The sequence below is a fragment of the Anabrus simplex genome, chromosome 4 (genome assembly GCF_040414725.1).
Source record: "Anabrus simplex isolate iqAnaSimp1 chromosome 4, ASM4041472v1, whole genome shotgun sequence".
Lineage (NCBI taxonomy): Eukaryota > Metazoa > Arthropoda > Insecta > Orthoptera > Tettigoniidae > Anabrus > Anabrus simplex.
This window is the reverse complement of record NC_090268.1, coordinates 89966369-89993766: the sequence shown is the minus strand read 5'-3', so window position 1 is coordinate 89993766 and position 27398 is coordinate 89966369. Positions and strand designations below refer to the sequence as shown.

General features: G+C 40.0%; 1 long non-coding RNA gene across 1 annotated transcript in view; it reads right to left on the bottom strand.

The window, feature by feature from the left end:
• Nucleotides 1-10429, bottom strand: part of LOC137500403 (uncharacterized) — a 65584-nt gene extending 55155 nt beyond the window's left edge. The window contains exons 1-3 of the long non-coding RNA XR_011018026.1: nt 10292-10429; nt 9965-10121; nt 5596-5736 (exon numbers count right to left, since the gene is read on the bottom strand). This is a non-coding gene — a long non-coding RNA (uncharacterized lncRNA). The remainder of the gene's footprint in view (nt 1-5595; nt 5737-9964; nt 10122-10291) is intronic.
• Nucleotides 10430-27398: the final 16969 nt, after the last annotated feature.

The following is a 27398-nucleotide window of genomic DNA, read 5'->3' as shown; positions in this document are numbered from 1 at the left end:
TGGGAAGACCAAGAACCCACTGGATGGACATCGTAAAGATGGACATTGCAGATCGGTGAAGGACACTGGAGGATATCTCAATAAGACACAATGGAAGAGGCTCGCCAGCAGTACCCGGGAAACTGGAACTGTAAAATGATGATGATTATCATTGCCACTCTCTACATTGCCGGAACCCTCTGGGCTTATGATTTGATATTCCACTGCGTATGCCTGCTAAAATAACTGTTTTATAATTATTCTAGCTCTCCTTCTGTCTGTTAGGTCATCAGCCCAGAGGCTGGTTGGATCCTCAAATAGCACCACCAAAGGTTATGCGGTTATAAGGAAACCGCAAAAACCAATGGCAGCACCAAAATGAGGCGTACTAGGCAAGACGAGGAGTGAGGTAGTTTGCCACTGCTTTCCTCACTGGGTCAGAAAGTGCTATTGCAGCATGACTGACCCTATGAGCAACACCTTTCATAACAATGAGATGCACTAGTCATGCTCTGAATGTCATTACTCAGCACTACCCATACCCCAGCAACTTCCATATTGTCACAGCCATGGATGTTGACTGGGACTTCGGTGGAAGCTACCCTTTGCTCTGGCCTGTGCCAAGAGATGGATGCAAAAGTACTGTATCCATCAAGAAATGACAGCAGGCAAACCTGTTCTCAATTGTCGAATTCGGACTCACCCAACGACCCGTTACACTGGGACTATGTGTAGGTAGGATAGCACCCTACTTCGCAGAATTTACTGAGCTCAGAACATTTTAAGTAAGCCTCAGACCTAGGGGAGTCCCACTTCCATTTAACAGTCGAGGGAATCCTTGGAAACAACTTGGCGAATGAATGGAATGAATGGAATAGGGCTTATGGAAGAAAGTAGCACTGGCTGAGTCGGCATGGAGGATGCATCTCGGTATGTTAGGAGTTAATGATATTTGGCTAAGGGGAGTTAACAAGGAAACAAGTGTTACAATAGGTAGGGAAGTGTGAGGAAGGACTGTTCATCAGGAATACTATTCACGTACATGGTGTCTCAAACCTTTTGTATCAAACTGAAACAAGTGATAGTGGGTACACAACTGATTATATTGAGATAGGGAACCAATGGTCAGAAATGCATATTCATTGTATCATGGACATAAACAGCGTACACCGCATAAAAACAACGTAGCTCATAGCTCACTGTCCAAGTGATGACTGCCAGTCTCAATGCATTTATTACAATGGCGTCAACTTGCCCATGAAACACACACTTCAAAGGATATAGTCTGGAGAGTACTAGCGGAACAGGTATTACACCCCTATCATAAAGAACGTGTGCAAGCACTGGGACCAACAGATTTTGAGCCCCGCATTCACTTCTGACAATGGATTATCCATCGCAGTTCTACAACGCCGAACTTCGTACAGTTCGTATTGTTCACGGATGAGGCCTCATTCACCTATGATGGTGTTTTCAACAGCTGCAACAGCCATGTCCGGAGTGAGGACAATCCCCATGCCACCCACATCAGTGGCCACCAGCAACAACTCTTTGCCAACATATGGGTGGGCATTGTCCAAGATCGCCTAATAGGACCTTATTTGCTGCCTCTCGTCCACGAAAGGATGTGATTTCAACATGACAGTGCACCAAACCACTTCGATGTTAATGTCAGCGAGCACCTGCACAACATGTACACTCATTGTTGGATTGGAAGGGGAGGTCCTTTCCCATGGCCAGCACGATCACCAGATCTCACACCTCCAGACTTTTTCCTTTGAGGTTATGTCAATCAATGGAGTATGAAACCCCTGTAGAAATGGATGAAGATCTGCTTGCTAGGGTCCAAGCTGCCTGTATCCTGGTACAACAGACACCCGGGATCTTTGAGAGAGTGCAGCATAACTTCATGCACCACTGCCATGCATGCATGGCGACTGGCGCTCGTCACTTTGAACGATTACTATGAGCTATGTTGCTGTTATACGGTGTATGCTGTGTACGTCCATAACACAATAAACATGCATTTCCAACAATTGGTTCCCTATTTCAATATAATCAGTTGTGGATCCTCTATCACCAGTTTCAATTTGACCCAAAAGGTTTGAGACACCCTTTATTTTCTCTTAGGCACATGAATGAGTGAATGATGTGGGTAAATTTGGCAAATGGAGGAATTAGGACAAGAATTGTCTCAGTCTATTCAGCAAGGGAGGATGCAGACGACGATGAAGTTGGCAAGTTTTATGCAGTATTGACTGACATCGTAGTCAGGGTGAGCAGCAAGGATAGGTTAGTGCTAACAGGCAATTTCATTGCAAGAATTGTATATAGAACTGAAGGATACAAAAGGGTGATTGGTAAATGTAGGGAAGATATGAAAGCTAATAGGATTGGAAAATATTTCCTGGACTTCTATGCTTATGGGATTAGCAGTTGCGAATAGTGTACATTCTTCAAGCATATGGCTATTTACCGCTATACACGGGAGGGAAGCGGGATCAGATCCATAATAGACTAGAGTGGAATCTCGACTCTCCGTTTTTGAAGGGACCACGGAAAAAAACGTACAACACGGGAAAACGGAAAGTCCGGGAACAAATGAACCATCAACAATTTGGCTAAACATCACAAAAATGAAATATGTATACTTCTAATCTTACAAACGCCCCTAAACCAAACCAAACTACAGTCCCAATGGGCTTTCCGCCTACCAAGCGACCACCCTCGGTCCGAAGGCCTGCAGATTACGAGGTGACGCATGGCCAGTGTGATGAATCTTCTCGGCCATTATTCCTGGCTCTCTAGACCGGGGTCGCCATATCACCATTAAATAGCTCCTCAATTAAAGGTACCGTATCGTAGAATGACTGAACCTGGAACCAGGCCTCATATCCGGATAAAAATGCCTGACCTGGCCAATAATCGAACCCAGCCCTCTGGGTGAGAGGCAGGCAAGTTAGACCGCGGGGCTGGCTTCAAACGTTTATAACCGGTAAGCGACTTAAAAATCTCGAAACTTTACATTCAGTTTTACTCGGGAAACTTCGTCAGTTTCCTCTGAAAACTTTGTCAGATTCCTTTGAAAACTTCTTTCAGTTCAGCAACTTTGATCAGCCAAACTCTTTGAAAAATCTAATACCCATAACAGCAACCCAAACAACAAATGACCACAAGTAGTTTTTAATTGTCTAATCTAATGAAATAAAGCAAATTAGATACAAAAGCGTCCAATATGATGACAAAATCCTTTTTTTTTATATCTTCCATTGTAATGTGGTCACCGGTATACTGTTCCTAGACAGTTTATGGAAATCTTGTACAGCGTAAATTAGGCCTACATCGACTTTTAAAGGTTATGTACCGAGCTCGATAGCTGCAGTCGCTTAAGTGAGGCCAGTATCCAGTAATCGGGAGATAGTGGGTTCGAGCCCCACTGTCGGCAGCCCTAAAGATGGTTTTCCGTGGTTTCCCATTTTCACACCAGGCAAATGCCGGGGCTGTACCTTAATTAAGGCCACGGCTGCTTCCTTCCACTTCCTAGGCCTTTCCTATCCCATCGTCGCCATAAGACATATCTGTGTCGGTGCGACGTAAAACAAAATAGCAAAAATAAAGGTTATGTTGAACTAGAGAATATGGTTTCGAAAGTATCAATTCTCAAGTGCTCGAATGCATTATATTTAGTTCTGCCCGTCACTAATCACAATCAAATTGGAAAGAGAAAAAAATATCATTAACACCTACAAGATTACGATTATTCGCGACCTCGAGCTCAGCTGGAAAGCGTGCTCACTGTAAAACTCGGTAGGTATGCGAAATGATACAAAGTTTTTAAATGTAGCGTGCACCGATTTTTAACATTTTAACACAAAAAAGTGAAATTCCCAGTCTTATATTAGGACGAAAACAATAACAAGCAATCCCAAAACCTCCCATGGCTTTATGTATGTAAGGTGCAACATCTGTTCTGGTCTCGATAACATAATCGTATACCTACCATAATATTAAAATACTAAATTTGTGTTACTTAAGAAGGAGCAGTTTCGATTCCTGCCTGAAAGCCCAGTGACTATACAGTGCCCTGAGGGAAATGCTGAAAACCTGTTTGGCGGTACACTCAAAAACAGTAAAAAATAAGCATCTAACCATGGACATAATGTAGATGTTTTTGCAAGTATGAACATTTGACGAAACTTGTTCCGTCTTCAAATAGAGCTGTCGAAATGCTCTCTGTCTCCTTCCAATTGTCGTGGGTACTCTTTGCTTTGATTTCCGAGGATTCTCTAAACAATACAACCCAAATGCAATGCTAAGATGATCCCTTATGCAAGTTCACCGCCGATCGCTTTTCCAGTACAGTACTTCTTCAAATTACCGCAATGACGGGACATCAACACCAAGATCCTTAGGTATACTGTAGCCGTCCTTTCGTAAGATACAGTTTCTTGAAAAACGCGTGATCGAGGATTTAGCGTTGATGGCACTAAAATTTCTGGACGGTTGATCCGGGAAATAGTTTCTTCGAGGAACGGATAATGCAGGATTTTTACAAAGTGATTTAATTAGGATGCTCGCTGGACCACATAATTTTAACGAATAATACGGGAAAACATAGTTTCCGGGAACATATAATCGAGGTTCTACTGTATACCTTAACAGACTTTGAATTTAGGAAATCTGTTAAGAACGTGAGGGTTTTCAGGGCTTTTGGAAAAATGCAAATTACCTAGTAAGTGTAACCTCTTTGCATATACAAAAAACATATCACACTACCAACCACACAAAGGTGATAATAATAATGTTATTTGCTTTACGTCCCACTAACTACTTTTTAAGGTCTTCGGAGACGCCGAGGTGCTGGAATTTAGTCCCACAGGAGTTCTTTAACATGCCAGTAAATCTACCGACACGGGGCTGTCGTATTTGAGCACCTTCAAATACCACCAGACTGAGCCAGGATCGAACCTGCCAAGTTGGGGTTAGAAGGCCAGCGCCTTAACCGTCTGAGCCACTCAGCCCAGCACACAAAGGTGAACACAACACATCAAATAGAATTGGATGTCAGATAGCCATAAAACTAGACCAAATCGACATGAAGTGCTACAGATCAAAAATTAGATGTTGGCTTTTCAGGCGGTTGCTCTATTAACCAGCATTTCGTCTTAGGTCTGACACTAGACTCGTCAGAGTGGGATGTGTCAGACCCTACCCACTGATGCTGGGGTGTATGCAGGTGCTACCCCAATAAATTGGGTTAAAGGTCAGTAAGAAGAAGAGTTCAACATTACAGAGAATGTACTTGGCGCTTCATGATCTGCACTTTCCAATAGACATTCTACCTGCAGTGCACTACACTTCAAGAACTGAAAGCATTAAATAGTCTACTGAATACAATCTTCAGAGTTTATCATTACATCTTGAAACAAGAGGCCCACCCACTCACGTAAAATTCGAATAAGAGTAACCACCTTCTTAAACTTGTTTATTATACGAGTATATTTCTACCTTTGCTCCCTGTCTATTAGAATTACTTATAACTGTAGCTACATTCTTAAAACCTGTACATAATACCGCCCATTTCCTACATTCAATATGTATTATTTTTTAACTCACCTAAGTAAAATTTCCCCAAATTTCCTTCCAAACGATCAGATGTCCAGATGAACTTCTTCGGTTGATAGCCAATCCTAGTGCTCTGCTTATGGTTAATCCACATGCAGTCTGATGAAATCACCTCCTCTGATCGCAATATTCCTGAAATTATATTAAGTTATTAATGATACTATGAAAAGTGAGGAAGCACATAAATAACAGCAATATTTAACAAGAAAATTGTTCTGTAATTAAAACCCCTTCTAAATTATCTTCCTTTATATGACTTTAAAGAACTGTATTATATATATATATATATATATACATATATGGCAAATAAGAACATCATGACAAATATTTGCGAGGCTCTCACCAGTATGAATAACACAAGAATTATGGCTGGCGCCAATAGGTACTGCCATTGGCTGAAATTAGCACAATGTTATGTCAATCCCATCATAGTTCAAAGACAGTGAGATGTGATCACCAACTGGGGCACAATAAACAGTCCTAAACCAATCAGCCAATATGGCTGACACACACCTATCATTTCTCAAGGGATAAATAATAAGAAGTATAAGCATATGGGGATTTTTCTGTACAGTGTGTATAATGCTTCGCTCTTCGCGTGCTGTCAGTTTCCTTGGCCGCCCAGTTCTTGCTTTGTTGAGTACAGCTGCACTGGTCTTGTATCGCTGAATGAAACTTGTGACTGTAGTTCGCAGTATTCCTGTTTTCTCAGCAATTACTCTGCGAATTACCAAGTTGGTGGAGTTGGATAATTCATTGGTGTTCAACAACAGTTCGTTCACTTATCTTACCCATTGTACTCGGGGCAAGCACTAGATGTTGACTCACCGACACTGCCCGTATCACTGAGGGACTAAACTTGGTGATGTGTCAAACTTCCTCAATGCTGTGTTTGTTATACAAGCCAGTGCACAAGGCGGACGAATACTTTTACGTAGCCATTTCCTAGCCCAACCAAGCTCATCATTTTTTATTAAAGAGTATTGATATGCAAGAGGTATATTCTGCTGGTATTACTGTACGTATATATTGCATATTCACTGTGTGGTTTGTTTCTGAACGTAGCCGAACCTTGTAATTCATTTTTGGTGTTCAATATATTAAAAAGACAGATGGACGAATACTTATGGCAGCGACTGTATTTTTTACCCTTTTCCACACCAATGGCCACTCCCTGGACCTAACCATAATTTGTTAATTACTCATAGTATTGGTCCAGGGCAAACGAATGCTGAAAAATTATTGAATACACACACCTAAACAAAGTGTACCGTATATAGAAAAGACAATGGTGCAACAAATGAACATCAGACAGCGGTACCTTCACTATTGACATAAATATGTCTTCAGAGCTGAGGGTTATCCGAAAATTTGTGTAACGAAAGTGTTGTGTAAGAATTTTTTCTTTTTCAATTTGTTTATTACACCTACATAGATAGGTCTTATGGCAACGATAGGATAGGAAAGGGCTAGGAGTTGGAAGGAAGCAGCAGTGGCCTTAATTAAATTCTTCCTTTTTACATCGTACCAACACAGATCTTATGGCGACGATGGAATAGGAAAGGGCTAGGAGCGGGAAGAAAGTGACCGTGGCTTTAAGTAAGGTACGGCCCCAGCATTTGCCTGGTGTGAAAATGGGAAACCACAAAAAACCATCTTCAGGGCTGCCAACAGTGGGGTGCGAAACCACTATGTCCCGAATGCAAGTTCACAGCAGCGCGACAATACCCGCACGGCCAACTTGCTCGGTATCATGTGACATAATGTTACCTAGGAGCTGTACCTTGGGAGCTGCACAGAGTGGTGCTTCCGTAACCGGTGTGCAGACTTAGGGATGATAAAAATCATATAAAAAGATGTGCAACGATACCTTAAGTAGCAGAAAGGAGAGATCCTTCCTTTATGCTTGCCAGAAACCCACCATCCCCCCCAAATAAATATTCTTACTTACATATGAGAATTAAAACCGAGACTGTGTAAATCAGCTGAATGGGACCATGTACTGTGTTCTTATTGGACGGTCAATTTTCGCGATGTATTCCTATTCACCAGACAAGCTTTCTAATGTCTCCAACAGAGCTCGCATCATGTGCAAGTACAGGGCTCCCATATTCGCTAAAAGTAAGAGAACCACAAATTTCAAAGTTCACCACCAATTTCAAAGTTCGGTAAACGTAAGAAAACCGCCAATCGCTATAAGTAAGAAAACTGCCACTTTACAAGTGTCATGACGTGTGCTGGATGTGAGTGTTCAAACCTTGTGTTCTAACAAAGTGAAATTCACAGATTTTTTAGTAAGTCATGGCATCATAAACAAAGTTATTTCCTGTGGAGTCTGTGATAGGGATCGAGAAGTAAAAGTATCCGGAAGCAGGTATTTCTTCTTGTGTGAGAAACGCGTGTGTAGGTTTAAACAGTCGGCGAAGACGGGTACCTTTTTAGAGGCACACTTTCTCTGCAGAAAGTAATACCCTTCGTAGCTTACTGGCTCTGGGAAATAGGCTCCACTATCCATTAATTGAGTCCGAGCTCAAAGCGAGTTTGGAAACAGTGTGCGATTGGTCCTTGTACTGTAGGGAAGTGTGTGAAGATTGGGCCATTCGACATTCTACACGACTTGGAGGGGTAGGTGTAGTTTTTGAGATAGACAAAGCAAAGTTTGGCAAAAGAAAGCATAACCGTGGCCGTTGTGTGAAACACAAATAAACAAGGGAAGGTCAGTGGGTTTTCAATGGGGTTGAGCATGAGAACAACAAGAAATTCTTCGTTGTACCAATGGAATCTCGGGACAGTGCTATGTTACTGGCTATAATTAAACAGTATATTTTGCCTTGGACTACAATAATCTCTGACTGCTGGAGGGCCTACAACTGCCTCCAGGACGAGGGATTTCTCCACTTGAAAGTTAATCATTCAGTGAAATATGTGGACACCGAGAAGAGCAAATACGTCCACACATTGAATGAAGAACGTCTCGCAGGGTAAGAACTCGTTGTGCACAAAAAAATGACTGAGAGGAAGTGGAGAAACGTTAGAGAATCCCTACCTGTATCTGGACGGAAAAAAGGAAGGTAGAAATATAGTAACCGGTATTAAAGAATTATTACATCAAATGTAATTTTAAATGCTGCTATTCTCACCTTAAAATGATCGTGGAAGAGAGATGTGTTAATCCGCTTGCCAGGAACCAACCCGCCCACCCCTAGAATACATTTACTTTTATATCCAAAAATACTGTTTTAGACACCATACTCCATTGCTTATAACGGTGATTAGTTCACGTATGGAAGAGGATGACGTCACTGACACCTAGGATGAGGCCGAGATTTTTGTAACCAACCACTGCAGAAGGAAAAATTATGAAGCGGCCAGGGAAGTTTAAAAGGCCGCGGCACACTGTCCGCACGGCAAGAAAAAAGGTAGTTTAGTAGTTGTAACCTATCTTTGCACATCCAGGCCAATCTCTGTCATGAGAACAGTGGGGCCACACTCCCTTCAAGACGTTCTTTTCTATCGCCGCTGCGCATACTGTCCGCACGGCAAGAAAAAAAAGTATAGCCATTTCAAACCAACAGTTGGCAGCACTGTCGTTCCTCTCGGTACTCCCTCTCAGCGCTACTAGTGCGACAGTCAACTCGCGTGTGCCACCTAGTGGCGACTCGTGTTACCAAACCTTGAGTACCGGTTACTATAGTTCTGCCCAAATTCCCTCTTGCAGGGAGCACGCTGTATCGCCCACGTTAAGGTGAGCCATTGTTCATTAATTCAAGTGTTGAACACTGTGTTACATAGAATGTACTGTTGTCACTTCTTCTAATTCTTGTGTAACATATCCCGACCAAAGGTTTTGTCACTAACCTACCCTAACCTATCCAGACCAATGGAGGTGTCACGTGGGATACTAGAGGTCTAAGGGCCGCTCCGCGGCTCTAATCTGGGACCGTCTTTGCTTGCCCTCAGGCCAATGGTCTAGTCACTAGCCGGACCTAACCAAACCAGACCAATGGGTTTGTCACTCCACGGACCTAACCCATATAGCCCAATTGCCTTCTCACTAACAATGCATAAGTTGGCAAGCCTGCCGAGTGTTACGTGACGTCGCCCGAGCCGCGCCATGTCGGATCTCTAACCTCACTTTCGCACACCGGGTACGGAAGTTTTACCGCATGTTGCTATATACCATCGCATTACATATTTTACTGAAAGCATAACTTATTTATGATCACTTGATTTTCCCAAAGGAAAATTTTGTATATTTTTCAAAAATCACTTATGATATAGCTACATTCTTAGAACATAAAATTATACACAATTCCATCCATATCCAACATTCAACAGATATGCATTATTTTTAACTCACCTAAGACAAAGTAAAGTTTCCCCAATTTCCTTCCGTACGAGCAGGTGTTCTGATGTATTTCTTCATTTATTTTCGGGCTGTTGACCAGTCCTTGTGCTTTAGTTATGATTAGTCCACATCCAGCCTGATGAAATTGCCTCCTCTGATCGGAATATTCCTGCAATTATATGAAGTACCTAATTAAAGTTATTATAAAATTTGAGAAAAGACATAGCTAACAGTGATATTTAACAAGAAAATAGTTTCGTAATTCAACCCCTTCCAAATTATCTTCCTTTACACGGCTTTAGATAAATATACAGCACATAAGAAAATCATCGTACAAACCTATTAATTCCGGTTGCTTTATACAAATGTATTAAGTTCAATAAGCACTTATTCGCGGAGTTCATATCCTTGACTTTTTATTTATTTATAAATATCTACACTGAACATGGTCACACATACATCCAAATCGTGTCCTTCGCAGCCCACGTGTGAAGCTGGCGCGATAATATTCGACATCCAATGATGACCAACCTTACGAATAAGTAACCATACATTCAACACTGACATTAACCGATTTTATCGACAAATACTCCCATCAGTCTGTTAATATAGAGACTATTTCAAGTTAATTTTACCTAACACTATACAAGCCGGACACAGGAGTAAATTACATGTCTCTTTATTACTTTATCTTCCACCATTGTATACTTTGGTTACCTGTCAACGTCACATTAAATATTGGTATCAATGTATTAGGATATTTGTTTTTAACGCAGCCGCAGTGGACAAATCTAAAAGAGTATTTATTCTTAGTTGACAGGTCAAGCAAAGTCGGGAATTTTGGAAGAAATTTCTTCTAAATGAAATCTTCATCGGTTAATCATAAAACCAATGTAAATGTTATGCCCATTTACTGGAGTTTAGCATTGTTTTACATGCTTTCTTTTCCCTTCCTCGCCAACCCTAAGCAGTGATCACGACAATATTCTCGTTACTGTGCGCAGAAACTGTTTTGTTAGGTACGTTTATTTTATTTTTTTTACTTTTTTTTTGCAAGTTATTTTACGTCGCACCGATACAGATAGGTCTTATGGCGATGATGGGACAGGAAGGAGCTAGGAGTGGGAAGGAAGCGGCCTTGGCCTTAATTAGGTACAGCCCCAGCATTTGCCTGGTGTGAAAATGGGAAACCACGGAAAACCATCTTCAGGGCTGCCGACAGTGGGGTTCGAACCCACTATCTCCCGAATACTGGATACTGCCCGCAATTAAGCGACTGCAGCTATCGAGCTCGGTAGGTACGTTTAAAGGTGACACACAACTGATGGAATGAATTAACAAAGCAGTAATATAAAGAGCGGCCGTGGCCTTAATTAAGGTACAGTCCCAGCATTCGCCTAGTGTGAAAATGGGAAACCATCTTCAAGGCTGCCGATGGTAGGATTCGAACCCACTCTCTCCCGAATGCACGCTCACAGCTGCGCGACCCTAACCGCACGGCCAACTGGGGCGATCCCAATTTCTTAAGAACGTCCAGGTCCAGGGCAAACGAATGCTGAAAAATTATTGAATACACACACCTAAACAAAGTGTACCGTATATAGAAAAGACAATGGTGCAACAAATGAACATCAGACAGCGGTACCTTCACTATTGACATAAATATGTCTTCAGAGCTGAGGGTTATCCGAAAATTTGTGTAACGAAAGTGTTGTGTAAGAATTTTTTCTTTTTCAATTTGTTTATTACACCTACATAGATAGGTCTTATGGCAACGATAGGATAGGAAAGGGCTAGGAGTTGAAAGGAAGCAGCAGTGGCCTTAATTAAATTCTTCCTTTTTACATCGTACCAACACAGATCTTATGGCGACGATGGAATAGGAAAGGGCTAGGAGCGGGAAGAAAGTTTCCATGGCAATCATAACCCCTACTCTCTTATTCCCACCATGACAGGCAGTCATGTCAGAATGCTTCTTTCAGTATTACGACCTTAAAGGCGGGCAGTCACTTTCTCAAACTCTACCACTGATAATTGGCACCAATTGATTTTTGCAAAAAATGAAAGCGTATTGTTCTTCTTGAGTCGAGTGGCCACACGTGTTAATGTGCTATGGCTATGGATCCAAGCTCTGCATTTGGGAGCAGGGCTGTAGTTGAGAGTATATGCTGGTAGACGCCATGTGCCCTCTGCTTAATTCCAGTTATTAGAGAATGCCTTCTGATTTCTAGGGTACCAGTGTACCTTCCACTTTAGTTTCTTTTCAGTTTTTCCATTCCATTAGTGAGTTTTAATTCTCCAACTACACGGTCGTAATTGCGAAAATCGAAGTTTCAGCTTGATGATGAACATCATCAGTCATCTCTGTTCATTGCTGACATCACCAGTCTTATCTTCATACATTCATTCAAATGCCCCACCCAAGAGTTTGTTCCAGTGAGAAGTCTAATCTCAAATCAAAAGAGGCATTTTGAAGTGTTTTTAAATGTTAAATAGCTCAAAGTAGGTCCAGTAGAAGAATGTTGTCTAAGCAAAATATGGTTCTCAAACTAATGAATTATATATGGATTTCTTCTTTTTCATCTTAAATTGCCTTCTGTGTATTCCTACCCCTTAATCCAGTTTCCTGAAGCGGGGTCAGGGATGAAATTATATGGCATGCTTTTGCGGTGGCACGACCAGACATGGAAGAGGCCACGAAGCTTGCGGCGCTTGCGAGGCTTGGGCGGCGCCAGCAACCTCTGCTACATAGGCCATCCATGGGGGCGGTCTCTTCCCTGCTCTCTGCTCAAGGACGCCACCTCACCATAGATGTTCCACCGGCACCAATCCGGTCTTGGTTATGTGACTTTAGGGTTTTGTGCACCATTGTGATGTTTCTATTTGTTTTCACTGGACTCCTCTTCTTTTCCAAAGTATATTCTCACTACTAGGTCCTTGGTTTTGTATCTCCTTTTGCGTTTGAATTGTAGAGCTACATGGGTATATGTAGCACTTATCTATAACATTCATTATTAAAGTACGAGAGGGGAACGAAGAACTCGTCCAGACATTCCCCTCGTCTGCTCCTTCCGGCCACCGCAGCTGGGTCAGTGCATTTCAGGTACAAGCGCCGGCGGGTTTTCGTATATAAACTCCCCGGTACATGGCCTCCTAGAGCAGCCCCGGTTCAGGCTGGGAAGTGTAGACAGTAGGTACTTACAGTGTTTCCCATGAGGTACTCCACCACATCAATCAAGCAATTAAAACTGAGAGGACTTTTCCCCCTGATGAAACTTACAACCTGAATTTTCATCCCGTTTGTTATCATACCATTGTCCGCTGCCCATCTCACAACATTGTATAGGTACCCCTACAGTTGCTCACAGTCCTGCAACTCATTTACTACTCTATATAGTATAATATCATCCACAAATAGCCTTATCTATGATTCCAGTTCTTTACTCATATCATTCAAATGTATAAAAAAACATAATGGTTCAATAATACTCTGTCGGCAGCCCTGAAAATGGTTTTCCGTGGTTTCCCATTTTCACACCAGGCAAATGCTCGGGCTGTACCTTAATTAAGGCCACGGCCGCTTCCTTCCCACTCCTAGCCCTTTCCTGTCCCATTGTTGCCGTAAGACCTATCTGTGTCGGTGCGACGTAAAACAACTAGCAAAAATAAAAAATCAATAATACTGCCCTGTAGGACCTGCCCCCCCTTAATCATTAGAGGATCAGATAACACTTCACCTATTCTAATTCTCTCAGTTCTATTTTCTAGAAATTAAGCCACCCATTCAATAACTCTTTTGTCGAGTCCAATAGCCCTCATTTTGATCAGTAATGTCCCATGATCAACCTATCAAAAGGCTTGGATAGGTCAATAGCAATTTCCGGCTTCATCGCCAAATGGTCAGCATGCTGGCCTTTGGTCACAGGGGTCCCAGGTTCGATTCCCGACAGCTTAGGGAATTTTAACCATCATCATCATCATTTTAAAGTTCCAGTTTCCTGGGTACTGTTGGCGAGCCTCTTCCATCGTGTCTTATTGAGAGACGTTCTGTTGTTAATGACATCCTCCAGTGTCCTTCCCTGACCTCTACGATGTCCATCCAGTGGGTTCTTGGTCTTCCCACCATCCGTTTCCCTGCCACATGTCGCTCCAAGTTAACGTATGCTGTCTTTGTTGGCTCCGTCCTCATTACATGCCCAAACCACCTCAGTCTGGACATGCTGATCCGATCTAACAATGATGTAACAATCCCAGCTTCCTTCCTAACCACATCATTCCTCAACTTGTTCAGTTTGGTTTTTTGAATTGTGGACCTAAGGAACTTCATCTCGGATGCCTGGAACCTTGATGAGTCTTTCTTAGTGAGGGTGCAGGTTTCAATACCATAGGTTAAGATTGGTATGAAGTACTGATTGAACATCACCAGCTATGAGTTTTGTTGGTACTTTGGGATCCCAGAGGAGTATTCGTACTTGCTGGTAAAAGTGAAAGCTCTTCTGCACTCTATTTGCCACCTCCTTTGTGGCTAGTGTATCTCGAGATATTACACTGCTGAGGTATGTAAAGCTTTCCACACTTTCTAGTGGATGGTTTCCTAGCATGATGTTCGCTGGTCGTCCCTCTCTGTTTATTGCCATCACTACTGTTTTGAGTTCGCTTATCTTAAGATTGAACTCCTCGAACTTAACCTTCCATTCATTGAGTCTCGACTGTATTTGTTCCACAGTTTCTCCCCATCATCAGCAAAGGCCATTGCATTTAGTTCACGAGAGGTTTTCTTGATGTTCTTCATTATGTCATCCATGATGGTGCTAAAGAATAATGGGGATAGTGCACTGCCTTGCTGGACTCCATTAACCATAATTGGTTAATTCCCCTGGCATGGAGACTGGGTGTATGTGTCGTCTCCATCATCATATCATTCTCATCACAACATGCAGGTTTTGCCTACGGGCATCAAATCAAAAGACCTGCACCAGGCCTCTCCGGAGGCCACACGCCGCCATTATTATTACCTCCTGAATCTAAAATATCTACTAAATCTTGGTGTAATCCTTCAAGTTGAACATCATTGGAATAACCTTTCCTGTCTGTACTGCCTTATATTAAACCAATTAGTAATTTTGCAAATGTGTCTAATATAATCAGAAACAATGCTTTCCCAGAGCTTACAAACAGCACGTCAAGCTGTAATTCTCCGGTTTATGTTTCTCACCCTTTCCCTAGTACACTGGGGCTACTATTGCTACTTTCCATTCTTTTGGTATTGTTCATGCAAACAGTAATCAAATAAGTATTTCAGATATGGCACTATATCCCAACCCATAACCTTTAAAATATATCCCAAGAAATCTTATTAATCCAAGCTGCCTTTCTAGCTTTCACCTTTTGCATGTTTTTTTTGTAAATGTCTTTATTATCACAGGTACATTTCAGTAATTCGACAGTATTAGTTGCCTCCTCTCTCTGAAATTATCCTTATATCCAACTACCTTTACATACTGCTGACTGAATACTTCTGCCTTCTGTAAGTCCTCACGTATACACTCCCTTTATTGTTAATTATCCCTGGAATGTACTTTCTGGAACCTGTTTCTGCTTTAAGGTATCAAAACATATCCTTCCATTGCTCCAAAAAAATTTATATGGCAGCCATTTATGTTTGGCGTCATGTTATCCTTAGCTGACTTTTTTGCTAAATTCAAGTCCCTTCAATTTCTTCGCACTCCTGCAACCATTTCTAAATCTTATTCATTTCTAATCTGCACCTCCTTCTTAATCTCTCACTCCTCAACAATTGCTTTTTAACCCATCCTATTTTTATTTACAATTTTTTATTGATAATTGGTTTTTCAAAATTTCTCCATGCATCTCTTATCAATTGTATGGCATTGCCTAATAATCCTAATTAAAAAAATTATGACAAAGACAGCTTCATGAACACTTTTACCATCTCTCACCTCAGTTTCACTATCAAGCGTACCGGGTATCTGGTTTTATCAGCACCATGTCTAGAACATTTTTCCCTCTAGTTGGTTCCATCACTTTCTGATTCATCTGTCTCCCATATTAACTTATTCACTGTTTGTTGGTCATGTTTTCTGTCATTTTCATTCCCTTCCCAGTTAACATTTGGTTCAGATCACCCACTACAATAACGTTCCTTTCTGTGTTGTTTCCCACATAGCTGATAATCTTATCAAATAATTCTGCATCAGCGTCAGCGCCCGCCTTGCCAGGTCTGTACACCCCAGAAGTATCAAGTTTAGAGATAAGTCTTGCACCTGGGTTGCAATCTTTTTTTTTTTGCTAGGGGCTTTACGTCGCACCGACACAGATAGGTCTTATGGCGAGGTTGCAATCTTTGTTGAGTGAGTCTGGCAAGCATTGCACATCTCATTTGACAGACATGACAGAAGATGTTCAGACTCATTTGCTTTGGTCTGCTAGGAAATCGTTGCATCCCTTGTCTCAATGATGATGATGATGATGATGATTGTTGTTTAAAGGGGCCTAACAGCTAGGTCATCAGCCCCTACTGGTACAAGGTGGAACAAAATTAAAATTTCAAAATGTATCCACTGACTAGAAATTAAAATGAATGGTATTGAAACAAAGATCGTGAAACAAAATCAGTCGGTGGATCCAATTCACAATGTCTTAATTGCTAGGATGATACGTATTATTTTCTTATTTTATTTCATACAAGAGTGAAATTTAACACCTAAAGGTGCTATTTTGTTTATCTAATACTTACTTGACATCAAAAACATACTGAGGCTAATGTTCATTTTCACATCTCCTTTATGAACTATTTCAAGCTAGTATTCACTGTTTAAACTAATTTTTTTGACACCACCCAGTTGCAAATAAATTGTAAACATGCCAACCTAGGCTCAGTATATGGGAAGTGAAGCTCTGCCTGTCACAAGCCAGATGGCCTTCACTTGAAGTTGCAAGGGCGGCAGTTTGGATGATTGAATGGTATGGCCATGTAATAATATTTAACGTGGCTTAGCTATGTTGATACTGCTACATGGCTAAAAGCAACGGGAAACTACAGCCGTAACTAACTCCCAAGGACATACAGCTCTCTCTCTCTCTCTCTGTAAATGATGTACTGATGATGGCTTCCGCCCAAATAAAATATTCCGGAGATGAAATAGTCTCCTATTTGGATGTCTGGGTGGGGACTACATGAAAGGGTGCAATCATCAGAAAGATGGATACAGAAATTCTGTGAGTCAGAGCATGGAATGTTAGAATTTTGAATCATTGTAGTAGGTTATAAGAATTTGAAAAGGAGAAATGGATAAACTAAAGGTAGATGTAGTTGATATAAGTGAAGTACATTGGCAGGAAGAGCAGGATTTTTGGTCAGGCGGCTACAGAATTATCAACACAAAATCAAACAGGGGGAATGCAGGAGTTGGTTTAATAATGAATAAGAAAATATGGCAGCAGGTAAGCTACCACAACCACCACAGCAAAAGGATTATTGTTGTCAAGATAGACACCAAGCCAATGCCCACCACAATAGTGCAGGTCTATATGTCTACTAACTAGTTCAGTGGATAATGCAGAAATCAAAAGAATAGATGAAGAGATAGAAGATTTAATACAATATGTAAAAGATGACAAGAATCTAATTGTAATGTGAGACTGGAATGCAGTGGTAGACCAAGGAAGAGAAGGTAATGAAGTTGAAGAATTCGGACTGGGACAAATGAATGAACTAGGAAATTGGCTGGTTAAATTCTGCACTGATCACAATTTAGTTCTCGCTAATACTTGGTTCAAACACAACAAATGATGGCTGTATACATGAATGAGACCTGGAGACACTGGAAGGTATCAAATAGGCTTCATAATGATTAGGCAGGGTTTCAGAAACCAGGTGTTGGATTGCAAGACTTTCTCAGCAACAGACGTGAACTCTGACTACAACTTCTTGATCATGAAATGCCATCTGAAGTGGAAGAAATTGAAGAAAGGAAGGAATGCAAGGAGATGGGATCTAGAAAAGTTGAAATAAAAGATTGTGAGGGATTGTTTTCAAGGAACATGTTGCACAAAGACTACATGCAAAGGTGGAAAGAAACACAATAGATTAATAGAGACTTGTGAAGAATGAGATCAATAGCACTGCTGAAGAAAGGAAGAAAGGAAACATCAAGTAAGAATCAATTGGTAATTCAGGAGATGCTAGACCTGATTGATGAAAGTATAAGAATGCAAAAAATTGAGGAGGGCAGAAAGTCAATTAAAGAATGAAGTAAATAGAAAATGCAGGACAGCTAAGGAAGAATGTCTGAAGAGAAGTGCAAGGATGTTGAAGGTTGTATGGTCGTAAGAAAGGAAAATCAAGGAAACCTATGGAGAAAGGAAAACTAGGTGTATGAATATTAAGAACTCAGACGGAAAACCACTTCTAGGGAAAGAAGACAAGGCAGAAAGATGGCAGGAACATATCCAACACTTGTATCAAGAGAAAAAAGTAGATGGTAAGGTTCCGGAACAATAAGAGGCTATTGAAGCTGATGAAATGGGAGACCCAATTTTGAGGCCAGAATTTGATAGATCTAAATAGGAACAAGTCACTTGGAAATTATGACATACCCTCAAGATTACTGACTGCCTTAGGAGAAGATATCATGGTGAGGTTAATCCATTTAGTGCCATCTAATTTTAGACAGAAAGTTGTTATAGCTATTCCCAAGAAAGAAGGTGCTAGCAAGTATGAAAAATACTGCACCATTAGTTTGGAATCTCATGTAAGCAAAATTTTAATATGTATCACGTACAGAAGAATGGAAAGACAAGTTGAAGCTGAGTTGGGAGAGGATCAATTTGGCTTCAGAAGAAATGTAGGAACACATGAAGCAATCCTGACGTTAGTCTGATCTCATAGGATCGAATTTAGAAGGAAAAGCACACATAGATCTAGAAAAGGCATTCATTACCATAGATTGCACCAAGCTATTTGAGATTCTGAAGGTGATCAGTATCAGATACTGAGAAAGAAGAATTATCTACAATCTGTACAAATCTCAGTCCACAGTGATAAGAATCAAGGGCTTTGAGAAAGATGATGACGATGATGATGCTTGTTGTTTAAAGGGGCCTAACATATAGGTCATTGGCCCCTAATGGTACAAGATGGAACAATCCAGAAAGGAGTGAGGCAGGCTGCAGTTTGTCCCCTCTTCTTTTTAATGTTTATATAAAATAGGCAGTAAAGGAAATTTAAAAAAAAGGGATTTGGAACTGGAATCTCAATCCAAGGAGAGGGAATCAAAACTCTGAGATTTGCCATAGATATTATTATTTTATCTGAGTCTGCAGAAGATCTGGAGAAATAGCTGAATGGTATGGATAGAGTCTTAGAGAAGGAGTACATGATGAAAATAAAGTAACTCCAAAACAAAAATAATGGAGTGCAGTCGAACAACATCAGGTAATGGCGGAAATATTAGATTAGGTAATTCTTTCTTTTTTTTTCTTTGCTAGGGGCTTTACGTCGCACCGATACAGATGAGTCTTATGGCGACGATAGGTAATTCTTGAAGGAAGTAGATGAATATTGTTACTTGAGTAGTAAAATAATTTACAATAACACAAGTAAGGAGGACATAAAATGCAGGCTAGCACAAGCAACGAAGGCCTTTCTTAAGAAAAGATATTTGCTTACGTTGGACATTGATATAGGAAATGGAAAGATGTTTTTGAAGACATTAATCTGGAACATTACATTGTATAAAAGAGAAATATGGATGATAAATAGCTCAGACAGAAAGAGAATAGAAGCTCTTGAAATGTGGTGTTACAAAGGAATGCTGAAGGTGAGATGGGTAGATTGAATAACAATTGAAGAGATTCTGAATCAAATTGGTGAAAGAGAGATTGATTTGGCTAAATTTGACCAGAGGAGGACATAGAATGATAGGAGTCATCTTAAGACACCCAGGACTTGATCACTGGGCGAGTTGGCAGTGCGTTTAGGAGCGCGCAGCTGTGAGCTCGCATCCGGGAGATAGTGGGTTCGAATCACACTATCGGCAGCCCTGAAGATGGTTTTCCATGGTTTCCCATTTTCACACCAGGCAAATGCTGGGGCTGTACCTTAATTAAGGCCACAGCCGCATCCTTCCCATTCCTAGGCCTTTCCTGTTCCATCGTTGCCATAAGACCTATCTGTGTCGGTGCGACATTAAAAAAAAAAAGTACCTGATCAGTTGGGTTTTAGGGAAGTGTAGGCAATAAGAATGAGAGGGGAGGACCAAGGTATGAATATGACAAGCAGATTAGAGCAGATATAGGATGTAGTAGTTACACAGAAATTAAAAGTTTAGCACAGGATAGGGTGGCATGGAAGGCTGCATCAATCCAGTCTTTGGACTGATGAATGAAACAACATCAACAACTGTAATAGGAGTTGAATCATGGCTGAGAAGTGATATGATGGATGCAGACATCTTCTCTCGGAACTGGAGTGTTTATCGTAGAGACAGGATAGATTCAAAAGGAGGGGGATTATTCAAACTGGTGGAGGATGTGAAACATGAAATTCTAGGTATAGATGACAGGCAACATGATGTTTTTGGGGTGTAGCCTACAGACCTGGAAAGGGAGGTGCTGACATAGAATTATTTGATAAGTTAATCAGGTATGTGGGAAACAACACTGAAAGGAACGCAATTATAGTGAGTTAGTAATGGATAGCTCATGAATAAGTCATTCAAAATGAATGCTTTTTTTTGCTAGGGGCTTTACGTCGCACCGACACAGATAGGTCTTATGGCGACGATGGGATAGGAAAGGCCCAGGAGTTGGAAGGAAGCGGCCGTGGCCTTAATTAAGGTACAGCCCCAGCATTTGCCTGGTGTGAAAATGGGAAACCACGGAAAACCATTTTCAGGGCTGCCGATAGTGGGATTCGAACCTACTATCTCCCGGATGCAAGCTCACAGCCGCGCGCCTCTACGCGCACGGCCAACTCGCCCGGTCAAAATGAATGCTTCACTCCTATGAAGTGTGAACTAATTGCTCAGTTTCAATGAACTGGTAGTTCAAACACTTCACAGTTCTCATACTTCCTATCATTCACAAATCATTTGATTTGTTTGTTGCTCACTCACTTGCTGTCTTCTCCCCTTCCCGTACATTGGCTCCACCTCCAGCTCTTAGTATCTGCATCATTCATTCCTCCCTTTGCTCCCACCCCCATCCTACCTGTCAACTCTGTTCTTATATCATTAAAGATACAGTATAAACAAAGACACGGACAGTCTAACAGCATGAGCATAGCCAACATGCAAGTAAAACACTTACCTCGTGAGTCTGTAAGTGAAGCATGAGCAGAATCCATATAAAAAATGGTATCCTCCTAGTAGGAATGTTTGTCACATACACAACACTTAAATTATTAAACAAAATGACATTCCGAGGATTAGCCTACACCAATAAAAATTAACGTACTGAAGCAAATGTTTAGAGATATCCATTTAAAAACCCAATCCACCCTTTTTCCAGTCAGGAGTTTTCTCCTGTCTGTTACAAGGTATCCTGCCTTTGAAAACACTCTTTCACATGGTGTGGAGGTTGCACCATTACACAGCCACATTTTAGCACGTTCAGAGAGTGCTGGATATACTGACTATCATTCAGACCACCAATGAAGTGGATTTCCTTGCCTCTGTAGTAGGAGTTCTTGTAAATATTTATCCACTTCCACTATGGCAGCAGCTCTAGTGTGGGGATTTCTCTGCAGCCTTGAAACAACCCCAATAAATTCAACCCAGAGACAAGTAGTAGATTCAACAATCGGAAGTGGAATTTCTGCAGTGGTGGTGGATGCTTCCGGCACATCATTTTTACAGTGCCAGATCAGATTTTGTTTCCTTTTTCCACCAGAGTTTTTACCAGAAAACCCATGTAATTTAACCTGAGGATCCAATAAAGTTGTTAATGCAAAAATTGTATTTTTCTCTATACTGCAAAATCACCAGGTTAGCTCTTCCACTAGCTTCTCGGCCATCTGTTGCATATCATCATGAATTTCAGTGTTATTGGCAAATCTGTAATACCACCTTTTCAACAACCAACTGAAGAGTATAACTTTTGATGCAGTGAACAGCCTTTCACTGCTCATTTTCCCAGTAGAGTCTTTGAAAACTTTCAACAGTTCACAGGCTTCTGTTATTCTGACAATGTAATCTATGGTCAAATTTGGAAGATCTGAATGATTTATCTGACATCAGAGAATTCTTGTCATCAACTATTCTTTGTAGTATATCAAAGGTTGAATTCCACCTTGTGATGGTATCCTGTTTTAGTGTTAGGAGTTGCTCTTTCAACTGTTCCTCAATGTTTTTGAGCCTCATGCTGGCTTATGAACTTCTTTTAAAAAAATTTACAATTTTATTCACTGTGTTCAAAATGAGTTGACTGTGCTGAAGCCCATTCTGAACAGTTTAATTCAGGGAGTGTGTGTGTGCAAAACAGGCAATGTGTTTCCAGGCTGCAAGTTATATTGCTGCCACAGTATTAGCAGCATTGTCACTAGCTACACGTACAACTTTTTCTTCAGTGTCCCATCCCGTTGTAACATGTCATAGTTCTTCAGCAAGGTTTTCTAAATTGTACTTCTTGTTGTATTTAAAGCACTCTATGAGGGAAGATTTACAGCTCCAGGTCTTTAACAAAGTGTGCTGTTATTGACAAGTGGCTCTCATTTCTGGATGAAGTCCACCCATCCAGTGTCAACACAACTGTTTCAGCAGACTTAATTTTGGTTGTCACCGCTTCGTATGTCATGGTGTATTGTTGCTGGAGAAGTGTGTTGGAAATGGTCTTCTGTGCTGGCATTGTGTAAGCCCCATTCAGTTTATCTTGGAACTTCAGGAAATTCTTGCTCTCAACTAGGGTAAAGGACAAATAATCTTTTAGTGCAGTCTCTAGAAATGAGAAATCTATCTTCTGATTTCTTTTGTTAGACAGAGGCTTTGCAAATTATATAGACAATGTTCCTTGATTTTGGGGTTAGTTTACTGCTGTTGAAGTGGTACTGTGATCCCATGGCACTGACTGCTACTTGGTGCTAGCAATTGATGATGTTGGTTATGAATCATCCAGGTTATCTTCTGGAGAAATATTGACAGGTGCAGGAGAAGGAGGCATTAAACGCCTGGCAGGCAAAGACACTGTTGGGTGCATCATGTGAGCATGATGAGTAAGATTAAACGTACTTCCGGCTTCATATGGGAAAAAGTTGAACTTAACTTTCCCTTCACTTAAATCAGCAAAGAAACCCCTTATTTCACTACTTTTCAATGATCATGAGTTGCTAGCCACTGTATAACAGCAAAGAGGTAAAAAAAACTGCTTTCTGAATACAAGAGAGAGAGATTTTACCTCAAATGATATCTATGGTCGTAGGGGACAGTTTACTTTTTTTTGAATTTCAAGGATTATTATTCCTGACAAAAATAAAATCAAAAAGAAAATTCATTAAGGAAGGTATATAGGCATTAATGGAAATGGCAATCATATTCATTCCATTTTGGATTGAATTTCAAGAGGAATATAATGTTATGATGCATATCGTTGGCTTCCCTGGTGTTTTCTGCTGGAGAATACAGCTAAAAAGTTATCAAGTGGCAGAGAGACATTGTTGGGTACACCATGCGAACATGACGAGCCAAGATTAAACGTATTTCCTTCTTTATATGAGATAGGCTTCTGTGTTTGTCTTTTCCTTATCCCCATAAACCAACAACTAGATGCTGTAAGCAGGTTAGCCATTGGATGTCATAGTAGGAGTAGATTTTGACAACAGCAAGGTATGAAACAATTCTTTTATATACTAAGTTACTTTGTCCAGACACATTAAAAAAAAAAAGTAATTCCCCCTTTTTATTTCATTTCAGATAATGGGGAGGCTTCTTTATTAATAGCAAAACAGACAAATTACAGAAAACTGAGAGAAGAATTCTTAGAACAATTATTAATAAAAAACACCAAGTTGATGGACAGTGGAGATTGTTGCCTAACAACATTGTCTATCGTGAATGTGAATCAATAATATCTACAATGCGTAAAAGAAGAATTTCCTTTTTCTGTCACACCAGGATATTGAAACAACTATTCGATTACTTTTTGAAGAATAAAATCAATAATAATTGGTTCAAAGAAGTTCAGGACGATTTGGAAGAATTGGGTATAACTCGGCAACAAATCAAAGACAGAAAAGAGAAGAGGATTTTGAAAAACAAAAGCATAAGTCTCAAACTAAAAGCAGTTGAACGGAAACAATATACTATATCGGACACACAAAGGGCTTCCAGGTCGGAGAGGATGAAAAAGTTCTGGGAGAAGAAGAAGAAGAAATTATCTCAAATGTATTGATTTCAGTGCTCCAATGTGGGCGTAAAATATGTAAATAAATAATAAATAATAATAGCAAAACAGCAATCAGCTTCAAGGTTCCTGAACTAATCGAATTCAAGACATCTTATAAATTTAAAACAAATAACAACCAACTTGGAGGGAGTAATTGAAGTAAATACCTAGCAATATTCAGAACTGTGACAAAGAAAAGTTATATTTTTTCAAAACTTTTTATTAGAAGACAATGGAATATTTTAGTGATAAAAGTGCTGGAAACATTTTTTACAACATCTGTTCAAATGAAGAGAAATAGTTTTTTTTTTTTAATAGGCTGACTATAAGTTGATCAATTTCCCTCTCATTTCACTACCCCATTCAACCATCCACATTGTTTATAATTTATTTTAATTTCATTTACATTAACGTAGTATTTAAGAAAAACAAGATACCTGTTTATGATGTTCTTAAAAAGATAAACACTTAATGAATCACCTAAGCAATGTGAAACAGCTGAAGATGTTCTAAAAAGGAACGAAACATGTACTGTGTATGATTAATTGATTTGCTAAAATGCAAATATAAGTATTAAAAAAGTGGAAGATTTTTTATTGTTATTAATTCCTTGTAAAAAATGAAGATAGAGCTGGAATTCAAGAAGACAAATATTTGGTTATAGGAAGAGACATTAGGAATTGGAATACCTTACTAAGGGAGATGTTTGATAAGTTTGCAACTTATTTGAAATCATTTAAGGGAAGACCAGGTAAGCGAGATAGGGAATTTGCCACCTGGGTGACAGACCTAAATGCAGATCAATGTAGATGGATTGATTGATTGATTGATTGGTTGATTGATTGATTGATTCATTCATTCATTCATTCAAGGGTGATTGCCACAGAAAATCTGTTGCTGATAGTTCCTCTTATAATGGTATAATTTTAATTTCATTTACATTTACATAGTATTTAAGAAAAAACAAGGTACCGGTACCTGTTTATGATGTTCTTAAAAAGATAAACACTTAATGAATCACCTAAGCAATGTAAAACAGCTGAAGATGTTCTAAAAAGGAATGAATTACTCCCTCCACATATTCTTCTGTAGACCATACGACCAGCGGCACAACACCGAGTGTTTGGCGGCTGTAAATAACCCAACTCTCTAAAGAAGCCAATGGCTTTGGGCGGAGGAGCTCGTTTAGGCAAGTGCCGGTCCCCCAGTGGAGAAAATGCAACTGAAATTCAGCATGCAGCATCTGTTCTCCAGGTCTTACTGAAACCTGGCAGTTAGTTATAAAATTGCCTATGGGTGTGGCGATCCCACTGCTATAATATCCTATTTGAAGCATCAAACTGTAACAGTAAGAGGGCAAAATGGAGGTCACTGATCACATGATGCAGTTGCAATTCTAATTTCATAGAAGTTTGGCAAAACTCTATGGAATTATTGATTGAATTACTATTGGAAAATACATAACATTTCTTTAAAAATCTATGAACAAAATTTGTTTTATATGTTGGACTATTTTTAAAATTAATAATAGATCTAATTGGAATGTCTTTCTCATGAATTTTGACAAATGTCCTCGCTAGGGGGATACTGGGTCTCATATTATAAGTTTATGGATTTCTTGCTTACTCATTATAAAAGATGTATTCTTAAGGATTTGTTTTAATTTCTCTTGGATGTTATTGATTGGATCTTTGAGTTTTTTAAAAGTGATGTCCTAAAAATATTGTTCAGTTTTTTTTCCATGTACTCTTGCTTTTACATGATCATGGTGGTATTTCCTTTATCACCGCTGGCAACTGTACCGGGAGGTACACCTCAACCCCACTAATTCAAAACTAGCTCCTTAATGAACTCCTCTATTGACCAAAATGTGAAATTGCTACTTTAAGAAGTTGAGACTTTAATCAGAAGATGTCACCACTGAAGGATTGAATAATTGTGTTATTCTGAAGTTGCCTAAACTGACTGGTTTTATTTGCTGTGTGTTTGTTTACATCAAGAAGTTTGGACACTTTTCCACAGATGTCACTACCAAAAAAACTATGGTCATGCACTCAGGTGCAGGGTAAAGGAAGTTGTTTTTAAAAGAAATTTTGTGTTCATGTGTTTTCTTTAGCAAATTAACTTTCATTCATTTTTTGGATATATTTCAAGATTTGCAACACTTATTTCTCATTCCGCCAGTTTTGAAGTTAGCCAATTAGAATTTTCTGTAATTATGTTTCAGCCTATCACAGGCTTTCTTTTGGTTCTTTGGGTGTAACTTTTTTTTTTTGTCTGCTAATAAAATTGAGAGGGTGTATCTGGATTAGTCCAGAATCCTCTCGAACCTTCCCTCCAGGTATATAAACTGCGGCTTTTCTGGCTACCTTGTCTCATTGATCGTCGTCTTTCTGAGTGTGTGTGTGTTAAGGCAGGAGGTGGGACACCTCAATCTTCGGCAGGCAGTACATCAGCCAGGTAATGGCCACCTAAATTCTCTTTTTCTGTAGCTACCTCCGCAGACTTATCCAAGGGGAAGGTCCGAATTTTTAACTACGTAACAAAACTTTTCTGAAATGTAAATTTTCGTTCGGCTAATGTAAAATTTCATAAATTCTTTAATGGTAAATCGGGGATAGAGAGTGAGTTACACTCTTGAGCTCCCCTTCATCTTGGTTTGAGGTGATTACGATTTTGTAACTGTTTTCTTCCCTGTAATGTATTAAATTTATTTCCATGAGAGTCACCTCAGTAGATTGGGACTAGCCCCTGTTTCATCGGGCCAAGTGCCCTGTTAGGTTTTAATATTTCATTATCTAGGAGCGCAAGCATATGCCCCCTTTCATTTTGTGTTTGGGCCATTAATTTATCCTGTTATTCTTGTTATTCGAAGGCCCAGTATGTTGCGTACTAGATACCCCTGTGTAAAACTATTTCCATTCATAAATCGTGCCTTGAGAGACCAGAGACTGTAAAACAATGATGTAATGTTGCCTTGAGTAGGCTGTAAGAAATCGAGTGTGTGTAAGCTCTTTTCTTGTTTACTGTAATATTGAGAAGTGCC